The 17,225-nt window shown below is 32.2% G+C and overlaps 1 long non-coding RNA gene across 4 annotated transcripts in view; it reads left to right on the forward strand.

Moving 5' to 3' along the window:
• LOC123385474 overlaps positions 1 to 17,225 on the forward strand; it is a 331,702-nt gene that overhangs the window by 11,156 nt on the left and 303,321 nt on the right. For all 4 annotated transcript variants that reach the window (XR_006598053.1, XR_006598051.1, XR_006598052.1 and 1 more), the window contains exon 3: positions 11,640 to 11,723. This is a non-coding gene — a long non-coding RNA (uncharacterized LOC123385474). The remainder of the gene's footprint in view (positions 1 to 11,639; positions 11,724 to 17,225) is intronic.

Genomic DNA, 17,225 nt, shown 5'->3' on the forward strand with positions numbered 1-17,225 from the left:
AAGGAGATTGGAGAAGGTAGCTTTCTAAAAAGGATCAATTTTATGGTTCACTCAGACTCTGAAGTTTTATGCTTCTGGTAATGAGATTCAAAATGTAGAAAGTTCTTTACTCAAGTTCTTTTTCCTAAAATAATCTTGTTTCTTCGACATACTACCATGTGACTATGATGAACTAAAGCATACTCTGGATTATTTTAGATAACTGCAGTAGATAAAGGTTATTGAAATATTCTGGTAAATATTTTCCCAAACTCAGCAACCTCTTCTATTGTTTCTAGGCTTCATATGACCTTGAGATTTTGGAAGATAATTGGCCAGGAGTGTGTTAAGTGTCCTGTGTGTCTCAAGAAAGAGCTATTTCTTTTGTGGGCCAACCTTAACCCACTATTTTACTCTTTTGCATTTGTGAAACTCTATTGCAGGAGGCACAACAGATTAGACAATGGGAAGGATACAGATATCATCTCAAGCTCCATATACATGTATTAAAATGCATATAGTTATAAGACTAGGCAGAAAAAAAAGTGCTCTAGTAGAGACAACCATTTCTGCCATGATACTAAGGGAAGACTTCTAGTGAAAAGTGGCATGATGAGTAAAATTTTGAAAGACAGGTAAGAAAATTGAAAATGTTTAGGTAAAAATGGAAGTGGGGGAGGAGTGAAGAGCATTTACCAAATTTTTTTAGATTTATGTATTTATTTTGAGAGGGAGTGGGAGGGCAGAGGCAGAGGGAGAGAGAAAATACCAAGCAGGCTCTACACTGTCAGTGCAGAGCCCAATATGGGGCTTGAAACCGTGACTGTAAGATCATGACCTAAGCCAAAATCAAGAGTCAGTTGCTTAACCGACTGAGCCACCCAGGTGTCTCAAGCATTTACTGATTTTAAGAGGCTCTTTGTTCTGTAGCCATAGCACAGGATGACATTAAGTTTTCGAAATGAATAGAGTCTGCTATGTTTAGGTAAAATTATGGTGATACCAGCAGTATTCTAACCAGTGAATTAAGGTTTTATTATGGTTCTCTCCAATCATTGGGGGCCTGTAAGACCAGTTTTTTTTGTTTTGTTTTTGTTTTTGTTTTTGTTTTTTGAAAACCGGTGTTATCTTAAAGCTACTGTTTGACATTTGAATTTTGTTTTATTTTACACACAGACTGTCACTTCTAACAACCTCTAACATTTAAAAAAAAAAAAGAAAAAGATGTTTGTTTTATATTAAATCTTTAATTACATCAAAACCCTAGAATCCCACAAAGCAATTCCATATCTAGTTCTTAATGAAGAAGATACTTTGCCGTTGGTAACTATGTTCTCCTTCTTGCCACAGTGAATGTTTTCCTTGGTACCTAGAAGGACGATTTTTCTTGTTTTCCCTGGAGAGTCCCAGTATAAGCGTGTTGTCTAGGTTTAATTGTTATTAGTCATCTCTTTCACTATTGGAATACAAATGAATAATAAATCATATGGCCCCAGAAATGATAGTACAAACATATTGAAATTTTTTGTTATGTATATCAAGTTTGTTCAAATTTACTTTAAAAATATAATTATTATTTTTACAGTGAAATTTTCTTCACCCATAAAAGGAATTGAATTAAATTTTGCTATATGCTGCAATGTGAATGGATATTTAAAAAATTATGCTTAGTGTAATAAGCCAGACACAGAAGGGCAAATATTGTACGACTGCACTTATATGAGGTACCCAGAATAGGCACATTCATAGATACAAAAAGTGGAATGGAAGTTATTATGGATTGGGAAAAAAAAAATGGAATTATTGTTTAGTGAGTACAGAATTTTTGTTAGGGATGGTGAGAATTTTGGGGAATAGATAGTGGTGATGGTTATACAACACTGTGAATGTATTTAATGTCATTGAATTACACACTTACAAATAGTTAAAATGATAAATATTATGCTCTGTATGTTTTATTACAATAAAAAAAGAAGGCATGCACTAGCCTAAGGCAGTATTATATCAAGATTTGTTTGATAAACAAGCTGAATTAGGTGAACTGACATGCTTTACCGTCCCAAATTTGGTATGTTTGTAGATACTCTGGAGAACAAGATGAATGCACTGCAATAGCTTTGATCCGGACTCTTCATTTATCCTTTCATTGTGTTTTTTATCCTGCTTCCCTAGTGTCCTTTCCCAGGAGTTACCGTGAGCTCATGAGGGGATATCTCACTTGTAGAATTTCAAACTGAATAAATCATAATAAAACATGTTAAAAATGTAATTATTTAAAATTATATTTTTATCTGGCTCATAGATCAATTAAAAGTAAAGTTTAAACTTTAGCTAAGACCCCATGAAAATACACAAAATACCTAGAGTAGGTTATTATTATTCACTGACTGTTGTGTCAGTTATGGAGTTATCGATAAAACTTCTAACTACAACACTGATAAGATGTGAAGCACATGTCAAATATAATTAATGAGGCAGTATTAATAACAATACATTTAACATTATAGGACGTTCTTAAATACTTATTGTGAAATGACTTTTATTAAAGTGTAGTTGCAAATACAACTGTTTAATTTCTAATTATAAGGAATTTGTCACAATGTTTGTGTAGCACTAAGTTTATGGTAACAGATTTGCAGAGATACTGTGATCTACTTTTAAAAAGTATTAAGTAGAGGGATGTCTAGCTGGCTCAGTCAGAAGAACATACAACTCTTGATCTCAGTGTTGTGAGTTTGAGCTCCACATTAGGTGTAGAGATTAAATAAATAAACTTTAAAAAAAACTGTTAAGTAGAATAACTATGCAGACTGAAGAACACATGGTAAGAAGACTTTATGGAATGTTTGCACCATATGACAACTTCCTATATATAAACTTCACCTTACATTCCTATGATTTTCAAAAATCAAAACAATAAAATTCAAAGGGTTACTATGTGTATTTCAGTAGCTACTAGAGATAATTTTTATTCCAAAATATTAGGTAGCATACCATGTTGAAATACTTATATTTCGTTTTATCTGCAATTGTTAGTATTATGGAATATTTTTAGTGAAGCATTAAGGCTACAGCCACCTTAGGGCAAATGATGTGGGGATAAATTAAAATATTAATAAAATTATAGATATTACATTTAGGAGTATTACACAGAATATCAAATATTCACCAAAGAGGCTGAAGATTAAAAGTATCTTCTGGGGCACCTGGGTGGCTCAGTCGTTTAAGCGTCTGACTTTGGCTTAGGTCATGATTTCGCAGTTTCATGAGTTTGGGCCCCACATCAGGCTGTGTGCTGACAGCTCACAGAGTTGAGCCTGCTTTGAATTCTGTGTCTCCCTGTCTCTCTGCTTGTCACCAGTTCACACTCTGTTTCTCTCTCTCTCTCAAAAATAAATAAAACATTAAAAAAATTTAAAAAACACCTTCCAAGGATATATATGTATATATTTATCATGTATTATATATTTTATTATTATACATTTAGATTTGGTGTGCTAAGAAATAGTTAATTTTGTTCTTTGACATTAATTTTAATCCTGTGGGGTAGAGGTGGTGGTGGAAATAGTTCATAAAGATTCTTGGGCAGACAAAAATGTTAATAGTCAGACATAATAGAATTTGCAGCTATTTTAAGTCAAAATGAGTTATTTAATCCTCCATCTAGTGCAGGTAGAATTAATTCATCACTAACCTCACAACAAATTTCAAGGAAACTAGGTCTGCTGTAACTGTTAAATTGTGATAGAAATTAGGAAATGTTGAAATTTTCTCATCAAGAAACTGTGCATAATGTCATTTAGTGCGTTAGCAGAGTTCCCCATATCTTGTTCAAAAGTGTCTTTTTCTATCTTCATTTTACCATTGTGTGGCTCATTTGAAACAGCCAGCATGTTTGAAGCAGTTTATAACTGTGGCTGAAGAAACTATTCAACACAGCTCGTTAACTAGCAATTTCACCTCAAGACCATCTTGATTATTTGATTCCTCATGGTTTATTCTTCTGAAAAGAAAATAAATAAGTAAATAGTGAGTGCTATAAATATACTTCTTGAGTGTGGGTGGTTTCTTGATGAGTCAACCAATAATATTAACTCTGTTGGCTAACAATGATTGTTTTGTGCATATTTATGTATGAATTGCTAAGGTAGCAAGAGCATTCTTTAAACAACAGCACTTTAGATGTTTAATGTTCTATCTTCATTGTTAATTCTTTCTTCCTCTCCTGAAGTTTTCAGAAGGTGAAGATGGTCAACTAATTTGAGTTCTGGTCCCTGCTGTATAGTTGGCTCGATATACCTGAGTAAACACCAAAACGATGCTGATTCTTAACAGAAGTGTTCATTCCAGTTGGTTGCAATAAGGTCTGCCTCATCCTATCTCTCTTTCTCTTTCTCTCTCTCTCTCTCTCTCTCTCTCTCTCTCTCTCTCTCTCTTGCACACACACACACACACACACACACACATGCACACCCACAAACATACACACATATACATTCTCCTTTCCTCCCCATTTTCCCTCTTTCCAAAAGGAATCAGATTAAATTTTATTTTTGTTGTTTCTGGTAGTTGTCTCTATAGTTCTAAATAATGTGCTTATATGACCGTAGTTTGATTAATCAACTTTGGCAGTGTGTGATGACCCTCATCTTTGAAGAATAAGATATTAACTCACCCTAACCCTCTTATCCTCCTTTTTAATTTTTTTTGCTTACATTAATGTTCACTTTATAATTCAGTCAGTATAATGTATATCCCTTAACTTGCTTTCTCCATTTCTATAATGGGGACAATAATAAATCATGTTACCAGGCTTGATGATAAGAAGTAACCTGTATGACTTATCTAACCCTTAATAACTCAATCTGACTTCCTGTCTCCTAAGTGCTGAGTAATGGACTGGGTTATGATCAGGCACTGAAACTTCACTATATAGATTGTAGAAGATATAAAGAGGGTTGAATGAGTTATTAGAACCAAGACCTAAGTATGCAATTAAAATCTAATAAGCAAAATAAAGATAGCACAAAAAAGGGGCCAATAGTAGAAGAAATTAGGCTGAATATAGATAGCAAGGATCGTTAGAACCAGGTAAACAAAACACAGCCACCTCAGTGAGTCAGAGAGAGTTGATGAGCCAGTATAATTGCCTAGAATAAACCTCGTTACCTGTGGTTGAATTTGTGTATGTGGTATGGAGTAGAACAAATAGATACTCTGACCTCAAGGAGATTACAATATAATAAAAAAAAAGATAGAAACAAAAATGTATAAAATATTAAAAATATACAACAATAAGCATTTTTTTTAAAAATTGAACTACACAAAATTTTAAGTCTTGATAGTTGTAATGGAAACTGAAAGCACATAATGGATAAAATTTTCAAAATTTAAATGAATATAAGAGACAACTAGATACCCTTAAAACATTTTAAGTATGTGGTACATTTGAGTCTTTTAGACCACCTTTGTTCAGTATTATGTCTGTTTTTAAATGAAATGAAAAGTTACAGTAAAGGTTTATCTTTAACTCTGTCTCTACTGTATAAAGCTATCTATAAAAATAACTGATCGTTAGTAAGGATTCTTTCTACCAGGGAATATTATTACAAGGAGATTGCTTAAGTCTGAATGGTCTATCCAGATTTTATGATATTAATATTTTTATACTGAAATTGTACCATATGAGAAAGAAATGATTTGTTCTAATTTAAAAAAATCAGGTTTGATACTAATGGGTATGTAATAATAATAAAACAAAAACTCTTGGAAAGAGACATTTAATTTACATTTATTTTAATACATCAGGCTGCTTCTATCCAAGGTGGCAAACCAGGTTAAGCATATTAATAGTTGGACTATTAAGCACATCACTTAATATTGTTCACTAACATTTATTGATTCTTAGAAAAGACTTGCTAGTAAAGCCTCATTCCTGTACTGCTAAGATTAGGTTTATCCTGCATTAATACTTTAGTTTGATCATTTAAATGTCTCTCAAGTTCAAGTTTTACATTTTAATTTATTCTTAGGCCTATGACAATGCAACTAAAACTTTAAGACTTTGCTCACTGGAATGATTTAGCCTTGATTTTAATAAGCCCAGGCAAATTGGCAGCTTTAAATAACACACACACACAAAACAGTATTTTTCAGGCTTTTTGTACATAACTACATATGATTATCAATGTTATGAACAATGGGATGTGATTGTTCATGGAGGAAGACAATTTCCTTTTATAAATTACAATGCATCTATTTTGTCCAAGTAAGAAACTTCACAATAGTTTTGAATGTTCTTTTATAGCCAGTGGCGGTGGGAGGGAAGTATAAAATGAGTCAATCAAATTAAAAGATGACTAAATTTTTCTTATTTTAATATTATCTCTGGGTTTACCCATGTAAAGGAAAATTACCTAAAAGTTGCAAACCAAAGTATCAGAAGTTAAAGATGTGTATAATTATTCAAAACTTATCTCTTTTCATAAACTTTGTTTGTATTTGTATATTTTATTTTTATAAGCATGATGGTCTCATTCGATGTCAAGTGGCCATTTAAAGTGTCCCTAAAATATTTTTTTGAGGGGTATAGAATATGAGTTATGATAATAAATAAAATTCAGTTCTCTAAGTAGTCACTGAGTTGTTTGCACTCAGATATATCACCTTTTTGTTATTTTGACATTCTTCAGATATATCCTGTCTCCATTTCTTATGGCTTTTTCTCACATTTCTATAGCTATAGCCTTAGGAATTTATTGAATTTCTTAGAAAGCATTTAATTTAATTTTAATACGAGCCTATATGAATATGCTCCATAAGCAGGCCATTTCTACCTAGTTACTCTTACAAAAAAAAAATCAAGATGAAATAATATCTGACTTCTCAGACTGAGTTTCTTCAGGGTAACTGCATAGTCAGGATAGCTGACATGAGGTAGGCAGCATGTCTGCAGTAACTGTATTAGGGATAGGACTTAAGCTCCTATTTATTAAATTTATAATAATTAAATAAAAATCATTTTAGTCCATAAAATGGCCAAAAGATGAGAAATTAAAGTTGAAGTAATAATTTAATCAAATGGTTAATGTTTCAGAGAAGGAAAAAAAGTGCTGAAGAATCATGCATTCTAGAGGAAATATAAAATATTTGAGCAATAATAAATATAACCAGTGAATTTAGCACATTTATTAAGTACACATGTTATATATCCCTATATCTGCAGATTTTGGTTTTTTTTGTTACTAGTTTAATATGATAATGACAAAGGTGGTAATGCTTGACCTTAATTTAAGAGTTATGGAGAGAAATTTTGAAGTAGTATATGCAGTAGTCTTTGTTTGTTTGTTTTGCTTTTTTTTAAGAAGCACCATGACTAAAATAGTGGTAGAAAACCGACTTCTGAGTAGTACATCTATCCAGGAACTATTGCATTTGTAGCTTCAAGAAAGTCCTTTAAATACATTTAAAATGATGATAATAGTGTTTGTAATCCAGCTAACTTGACAATTGTGAAAGTTTACTAATAAATAATAGTGTAGTAAAAATAAATAAGTAAATAAATAAATAAACAAATAATAGCATAGCATTCTCCCAATACCTAAAATACTATATTTTTGCTAGCATATCATTTACAAAGCTGGAAAAGAGTCCCATATTTTATTTTGAGAGGACAGTAGTGTTCTTGTTCCTCAAATATATTTTCATCATCAATTCTAAATAAATCTCTTCAAATAATCTTTATATAACTATTAATTCTCCTATAAGTGGCAAATTTCTGACACATATGCACCTGGGTGTCATCAGTAGACAGTGTTAGCAATGATTGCTGAATTTCCCCAGCTTTGGCCACCATTTTCTCTTGAAGTAACCCACAAAAATCCCTTATATATTCCTTTTTTGGCACTCTTTCCTTCCTCTCTTCTTCCTTCTCGTACGCTTATTTCTGTGTGTGTGTGTGTGTGTGTGTGTGTGTGTGTGTGTGTGAGTGTGTGGTATGTATGTGTGTTTTATTGAAATATTAGTAAGTTTCTGGGGCGTCTGGGTGCCTCAGTCAGTTAAATGTCTGACTCTTGATTTTGGCTCAGGTCATGTTCTCGCATTTGTGGGTTCGAGCCCTGCATTGGGCTCTGTGCTGGCAGCATGGAGCCTGCTTGGGCTTCTCCTTCTTCCTCTCTCTCTGCCCCTCTCCTGCTTGTTCTCTCTCTCTCTCTTTTTCACTCTCTCAAAAAGGAAATATTAGTAAGTTCCTGCTACTGTTTAAGGTGTTATTGTATAGTAATGTGTAAGACTAAGTCACTGCCTTCATCATGGCAGGATATTGAGATTCTAACAAAGTACACAGATACATACATGATAAATTTGCAGATATCAAGATATATTGTGAATTACATAAAGTAGGGCAAGTCGATAAAGAGTGATTCCAGAGAGGAGTATGGGATTGTGTTTAGGAAATTTTTCATGAATGTGTTTAGAGAAATTTTTTCTCAGAGGATGACATTAGACCTGAATGACAAAAGTAAATGACATGAAGACATTGGTACAGTAGACTGCTTTCTTTTAAGAAAGAGCCCATTGAAAACCCAAAACAAAAAAAAAGAAAAAAAGAAAAAACAAAACATTTCAATTAGAAGTGCTCTAAGTGAAAGGTAAGCTAGAAGCACAAAGTGTTCATTCCAATGATGGAAAGATAGCTAAAAACCAGAAAATCTACTCACATAAATAACCATGTGAATAGGTCAAAAAAGAAAAGTGCATGACCATCTCGGTGTATGACAAAAAGGTATATGAAAAAATTTCCTGAGTTTTAACCATTAGCAAAATAGCAGTGGTTGACCATTTCCTTAATATAACTGAAAAATGGGGGAAAAAATGATCAGTCCATAACTTTCTAATGTTTCCTTGGAAACATTGAAACACTGCAACAATTAAATATTAGAAGCATTTCTGTTGAAGTCTAGAAGGCTAGAAGGGGAAGAATAAAAGGCCCAGCATCTTTTTTTTTTTTTTTAAGGTTAATCTAGAAGTACTGACCACTGCAAGGGAAAGGAAGTTAAAAACAAAACAAAAACCAAAAAACAACTTTCATTGGATCAAGCAAAATTGTATTGGAGAAAGTGTGGATATTGAGTGGGTAACAAATGAGGTTGATGAAGGAGGCCAATGTCAAATTAGGTAGAAAGGCATTGGCCATTGCTAACAATGGGCAATTAGTCTAAGTGTATTGAAAAGTAAGGGAATACCATTGGGAGTGTCAGAGGACATCTCATGAACCATTCTGATTGTTTGGTATCACAAAGTTTTTCCTAATTGTTTGCCCTTCTATTCTAATTTGCACACAAGAAACAGCTGGACATTATTTCCTCATCCCGTGTTGCTGTTTTCATTCATGGAAATGTTTTGTGGATAGTTTCTATCTCTTCTGTTTTTGCACATGTCATAGTGATCTTCTGCCTGTGGTCCCAAAACCTTTGCGTGACCGAGCTGCCCCAAAACCAGTGTTAGAATTAGCAAAGCTGTAGTCCTTGTCTTCCCTTCCATGGTATATTTTTGTCCCCTAGTTCTACAGGTAGTACTCTTTTTTTTTTTAATTTTTTTTAACATTTATTTATTTTTGAGACAGAGAGAGACAGAGCATGAATGGGGGAGGGGCAGAGAGAGAGGGAGACACAGAATCGGAAGCAGGCTCCAGGCTCTGAGCCATCAGCCCAGAGCCCGACGCAGGGCTCAAACTCATGGAACGTGAGATGGTGACCTGAGCTGAAGTTGGACGCTTAACCGCCTGAGCCACCCAGGCGCCCCTCCAGGTAGTACTCTTACTGCTGTATCTAACAAGCTTGAAAAAAAGCATAGGATCCTACCTGTACCCCTTTCTCCCATGAGCCAGCATAGTGTCTTTCATTCTTCATTTCTTTGGACATTTTTATTTGCCTCTTGTGTTTAATTTCCTGCATTTATACCTAAACAAAGCAAATACAACTAAGGCCACTTACCAGCATATTCACTAATACAAATGCACATCAGTGTCTGGTACCAGGCTCCACCAGGCCAATAATCACTTAGGCCCAGCTGGGACAACAAGACAATTTCTTACAGAGCCATTTATTAAAATGATAATAATAATAATAATAATAATAATAATGTATCCATTAGACCATGTAATAATCTAATTTCTAACCATTAAAGAGACAAAAACAATTCATCATAGGTATGTTTGATTTTATCGATATGACTATAAGAACATGTTTTTTATTAAAACTCTTCAGATTACAGGACTATGTATTTATTTTGAAACTAGTAAAATATGCAAGTGTACAAAAAAGAAAATGTTAAAGACTCATAGTCTACCATTCAAAGTGAGTGGCTAACATTTTGTAAGCATCCGTATGTATATGAATTTGGTAATTATGTGTTTGTCCCATTTTAGAAGTTGATTTTGTTCCTTACTTTATTTTGAGGATTTTCCCACATCTTACATATCTTTTGATAATTTGATTTTATAGTCAGTATCTTGGTTTAGTGTCATATTTTAGTTCTTTTTATATTCTGTTTGCTGCAGGTACAACAGTTTTGTGTTCTTTTATTCTCTGTTGAGGTTTTGCTTAAATAGAATTATAACTTGGTAGCATCATCACTGTTAATATTATTTCAAATGAAATTTCTATAATAGTTATTTTTGATATTTGGATGAAGTTTTATTATCTTATTAAAGTCATTGTATCTATATTTTATTGGTTACATTGAATATTACTGGTTCTTTTATTATAAAAATTCCATTCTAGGATTTTAAATAATCTTTCAGTTATTTGGAGCGTATCATTTAGTACTTGTTTTGTCTAAATAAAATGTAGATGGCATATGTTATAATTATCTAAGATAAGAACAACTTTTAAAAATTATTTTTGTTTTTGCCTTTCTGAGTAAAAGTCAGATAGGTTATACCTAGAAATTTTGTTTTACAATCTGCATTATCTTTTGGCAGTCTTATTTACTTTGAGTTTGAAGTCAGCCAGATATTTTTCTCTTCTCTTAGGTACTAAACTTTTTTTTTTCCTAGAAGCTCATAGAGAGTATTTTTAAGTCCTTTAAACTTGCAACACTTTTACAAAGGCATATCTAAGTTCTGGTATCTTTTAACTAATGTTGGCCAGTCCTCTAGGAACTCTTTCTATACTTAAATTCAAGTCTTTAATATAGAAAAATATTTAATTATTAATTTAAAAATTATTAATCTACCATTTTACAGCCTGTCAGCTTTCTTCCCTCCTTCTGTCAGCCTTGCTCCATCTTACTCAGTATTCTTTTTTTCCCTTATTATTTATTTTATTAATTTTATTTTACTTAATATTCAATCTGATGATCTCATCTCCTTTGTGGTTTTTATTTAAGCAGTCATAGGTCATACTCTGTCTTTTCTATTTCCTAATCAGAAAATCATTAGTCTTGCATAAATTTTATTGAAGTGTTTTGAGAACTTGTATAAAACATTTTTTAAAGTTATTTCTTATTATAGCATTGTTTACAATTGTCTTTCAGAGTGGTTTCTTTTAAAATACAGAGTTTTCATAGAGCTCTTGAATTCTTTTTTCCTGTTACTTACTTTATTTTGATCCCCTGATATGCATGTTTGAAATGATATGAATTCTGTTTATATCTTTCAGATCCAGACAAACGAAGAGGAAAAAGATTCGATTTTCTGTAGTTGACTTATCTGCTTCATATATCCAGTAGCTTTAAGGGTAAAGGTAAGGTGGCTAATGCTCATGTAGTTTGACTGGAAAGTGTCTTCTCTTCTAGGTTTTTCCCCACTGTGTTTGGCATGACTTTCTTACTTTGGTAGATGACTATTTTCACTGTGTGTAAACATGGTAGTCATCCTTAGAACACAGATTTAGCAGTGTGTTTACTTTTTGCCTGTTATGGTTGTGTCAGAAAATTATTAACCAGGAACAATTTCAAGTTTAGATTATGCAAAGAGTGTAGCTTCTCGTTTCTGACTTTCTTGGTAGAGTTGCTGCTGAATCTATATATTTCTTTTGATTTGTTCCTCTTGATTTGATGTACGAGTGCCTTCTGTCCTCATGCCTCCAAGCGAAGGGATGTTAGTGGAGCTCTACTATGTTCACTGCTTTATTCCTCAAAGTTACTATTCTTTTCCAGGAAGGGCATCACTGTATGTTCAAGATATTCTAAATCTGATGCTATTCATTCTATATCTAGCAGAAACAAATTCCTTGAATATAGAAAATTGCTCTGTTCATATTTTCTCAGTTTGAAGAACTCATATAACACACATTCAAATTGGAATAGGAATCAAAGAGATTTTTTTTTTATTAAAGCTACTTCATGACATTAATAAATGACATTAATAAATGAATGAATGAATGAATGAATGAATGAATGAATCTCTAAAAACCCTACTTTATCTTCTTGGTCCTTATACACATTTGTCATGTTGATCAACAAATACACAGTTTATCTATTAAGGCATAATTAGATTATGTTCTTTAAAGAAAATTATGAAGTACTTATTATTTGTATGGCTTTCTGGTTAATAATACATGTTTCTCTGTGAGGATGGGAAGGGTTGATAGTTAGCATTGCAGTGACAGATAACTAGGCTTTCTCTTCCAGGAGTATGAGCCCTAACTGGAGATGTAAAACACACACAAACAACAGCTACCTAAGGCAGAAAATCTAAAATGTCCAAGTAATAAAGACAATAAGTACCTAAGGTACTTGAAAAAGGGAATTTATTGGACTGACTTATTTAGAGAAGGCACTGGAATTTTAACTGAGACTTGAAGGAGGGGTTTTGTTTCAGTAAATATGAGTAGCAGTTAATCTAAGTAAGGAGAAAGGAATGGAATTCAGAATGTGAAAGGCGTGCTAGAGAGATTTAATGTATTGCCTTATGGTCTGCTTATTAAGATTGTTCATCATGGTGTCTACGAACTTTTGCATATCTGCAGCTGGAAACTAGTTTGTTATTTTTTTTAGGGCAATTTGTATTTTTGAATGGATAACTGTATCTTGAATCATTCTTCTATAATGAGTTTATGGAGAAATCACACAGTTTGAGGAACTTGAAGATTTTGAGGGTATCAGCTTACATATATTTTATTAAAATGTTTCTCTTCTCCAACTGTTTTAGGAAAAAAAAATGACCAAAAGGAAATAGTAACTCCATCTTAGTGAACTTTTGTTCCCAAAGTTTCACCTAAATTTTTACTGTATAAAAATTGGACAGCAACATAATCTAAGAATCTGAATAACTTTAATTTAACAAAAATATTTTTCATGTTTATACTGATAGTTTTTTTCCACAGCATTGAACTAGTGTATTGAAAAATAAAACGTCTTATTACACGAAAGTCCAATGATGTGTAAATACATTGGGCAGCATCAGTTACTGACCCTACTTTCTTAATGTTTGATTTTCTCTACTACCAACAAAGTTGATTTTTCCACTTTAAGTAAAATCGAAGAAGAACATTTTAATAACATAGATTATATTCGGCACTCTGTTTTTGCATATTCAGGACATTGTAACATCTTGTAAAGATACAGGGAAAAATTTAGAATCACTGAATTTTATTGAATATCAGAATATTTTCAGTAGTGGATTGAAAGATGTAAAGCCTTACTATGCATATTCTATGACATCAGAACACAATATTTACACTGAATACAGTAATTCTGAAAAAGCTTATTTTCTCTCTCCCACAAATTATGTTTTTATATATGCTTGTGATCATTTTTAGTCTGAAACAAAATAATTGCTCCAAAAGGTCTGCTATTTGTCTTACATGCTAAAAAGTTATTAAATCCTAAAGTAGTATAATATTAAATGTATTGAATTTAAAGTCAGATAAATGCTTGTCTAAATATGGGCTTAAATAGTGATAAATTTCCATCTTCAACTGATTTTATGATTGCAGTATTGTGTGTGTGTGTGTGTGTGTGTGTGTGTGTGTGTGTGTGTATTTATTTATTTATTTATTTATTTATTTATTTATTTATTTATTTGAATAATCACCTGTTTGTTTGGAGAAGGGACCTTGAATTTTAGTGTATATAATTTTCTTCCTCTGTGAAGATTCAACTGAAATGGCATAATAACAACAAGAGTAAGACCATAATATGCTGGGCAGCAAAAATAAAAGGATCTAGTAGTATACCAGAAAGTTTGAGTAAATCTTTATGATAGACAAATACATTGGATGAACATAATATACAAATTTAAAAAAAATTATAAAACTACTACTGACTGGAAATTAATGTTTATTGAGAATTCAAATGTCAGGCAGTTTGCAGATATGTTATGTTAATTATGTCAAATTTATTTGAACCCTCTGAAGTCGATTCTTATAGTGAAGACGATGAAGGTTAGAAATTTACTCAATATACTCTAAGGTCACACAACTAAGATAGGCAGAGTTTAGCTTGAAATCAAAGATATATGTATATATAATATATATAATTTTGTGTATAGATTCTGCACCAGTGTGTTTGTGTGTCTGTGTGTGTGTGTGTGTACACATACACACTATACATATGTGTATATAAATATGTATGATTCACTAATATAATATGTTACCATGACTTTCTGTTATAATGGTGAACTTTAGTGTAGTTAAATCAAATTTTCATTTCCTCTTACCCTTTCTTCTCTATATAGTTTGATCACTGTTTTTAATTTAATTAATAATGGATATTTATATCCTTTCAATTTCATTAATTTAGTGTACTGCAGTGAATTAGTATATTATGATCACATTTCCTTTATTACTTGAGTATTATATTCTTTTCTTCATTTTGTCTTACATATCTTGAAATTCACATATCCTTCATGACTATACAAGATATTTTTTTCAAAAATGTGCCTATACAAGATATTTTATTGAGTTTCCTGCTTTTTTTCCCAAGAGACTGCAATCCTAAAACCCTGAGTCTTCCTTCTGCTATCTGGTTTGCTCCCCAAGTCTACAAAGCTGCCGTGTTTCTATTACTGTGTTGAATCCACTGTTATTAGACTTTCATCTTTCTTGGCATATGTTCATGTCATTTAGAGAACATTAACAATTCCTATAAGAGTATGTGGGAGAAAACTTTTATAACTTCTTATATTTCCTCAGTATCTTAATTATGCCTTTATACTTAATTGATTAGTTGGCTTACACATAATTCTAGGTGGAAAATTATTTTCCCTTCAAATACTGAAATTATTTCTCCATTATTTTAGCCTCCTGAGTTGCCGTTTAGGTCTAGTGCCTTTCTGATTGCTGATATATTATATATATATTTTTTTTCTGAAAACTTTTACCTTTGGTGTTAAAAATTTTATGATGGTGTGCCTAGTTGGGAGTCTTTTTTTAGTAAATGTACTACTCTTGTAGGGCCTGTGGCTTTTACTTTTGTGAAATTTTCCTGTATTAATTCCTTGATAATTTTCCCCTCTCCTTCATTTTCCTTTTTTTAATATTTGAACCTCTTTTAATAGGAAATTGGACTTCCTCGACCAAAACTAATATATTGATTTTTCTCTTTCTTTCTTTGGCTATGTCCTTTTTCTTTTGGTTCTACTCTTAGGAGAACACCTTAAATTTATCTTTTAAACTTTTTAAATGTAGGAATATTGAACAGGATAAAAGGAAAAGTATTAAATATCTCATAAAGTTTTACAACTCCAAGTTTAAAGAAAAATTTCTAAAAGCTTGATAAAAACATAAAAGTAAGAGATAGAGACTGAAAGGGGGAAGTCTTGCTTTATTGTAAGTGTCAATTAATTACTCTCTCTGCTGAATATTAAGCCAATTCCTGCTCTTAGTACCTTACAAGTCTCATCAAAACTTCCCATATTTACTTCAGATTTCTGCTATACATGGTCTCTTTTGGAACATCTATTTTTGTTTACCTTTCAATATTTTCTACTTGGGAAATTCCGTATTTGGGAAATTGATCAATATCTCTGGTCACAGATTTTGTCTATTCCTGTAACTAGAATTGCTATTGATATACTTACTCTTTTTTTTATATATTTATTCTCACTTACATGTTCTCAGTACTGTCTTGAATTAGAAATATGTTTTGCTATTGCTAGTTGTAAAAATGTGGCAAGTTGATTAATTACTCAATGTTTTAATTTTCCCATAGAAAAAATCCTGGTGAGACTCAGAAGTCAGAGGAGTTTGGTAAAACCAGAGTTAGGTCAGATCTTAGTTATGAAAGCAGGTATATGAAAATTGTTCCAAGAAAATAACTAAATGAAAAGGAAAAAAAAAACAATAGTCTGCCATCTCCAGAGAAACAGAATTAATAGGATATCTATATCTATACCTGTCTTTATATTTTTTCTGTATTTATATTTTTCTGTATTAAATCTCTCTACGTATCATCTATCTATCTAATCATTTATTATCTATTTTGTCATCTATCAAGGGAAATTTATTTTAAGAAAATGTCTCATGATTTCAGCGTTTGGGAATTTTAAGCTTTGTAGGGCAGACTGACAAATTGGAAACTCACTAAGGAGCTGATGTTGTGGTCTTGGGATAGAATTTCTTCTTCCCTGAAAACCTTGGTTTTGCTCTTAAGGCCATCAATCGATTGGATGAGGCTCATCGTCATTGAAGGTAATTTCCTATATGTAAAAGATGCAGATGTGAACCACATCTATAAAATACCTTCATAGAAACACCTAGATTAGGGCTTGATTAAATAACAGTATTATAGCTTATCCAGGCTGACATATAAAACTCACCATCACATTTCCTCTGACAAGTGTTGTTTTTTTGTTGGGTTTTTTTTTTTCTGTCTAATAATGTCAAGGACTAAAGGTCATGCTTCCCAATTTAAGAACTGTAACCTGGTTTTAGGAGGAGAGTTAAGTTTGGTTATCCAATACCTACCCTATGAAATATTAGCCTAAGTAATGATGGTTATTAAGAATGGGATTTAGGATTGGAGAAGGACATAGAAAATTGAACATTCATTTACTTTCTCCACCAGTGATTATTCTGATCAGGAGCATTCAGAGTGTTAAGTAGAGGTGAGGCACTGGACCATTTTTAAGTCATTCCTGAGGTTTTTAGCACTTTGTATAGAATAGACCCTTCTCTCACTCCCTTAGACTGATCTTAAAAAAAAAAAATAGTCAATTTTTAGAAAATTGAAACCAAGTTCTCAGGAAGTTTTAAGGTGACCCTTTCTAAACTGAAAGTGCCCTGAACTTTCCCACACAATAT

This window comes from Felis catus, chromosome B2, assembly GCF_018350175.1.
Source record: "Felis catus isolate Fca126 chromosome B2, F.catus_Fca126_mat1.0, whole genome shotgun sequence".
NCBI classification, from domain to species: Eukaryota; Metazoa; Chordata; class Mammalia; order Carnivora; family Felidae; genus Felis; species Felis catus.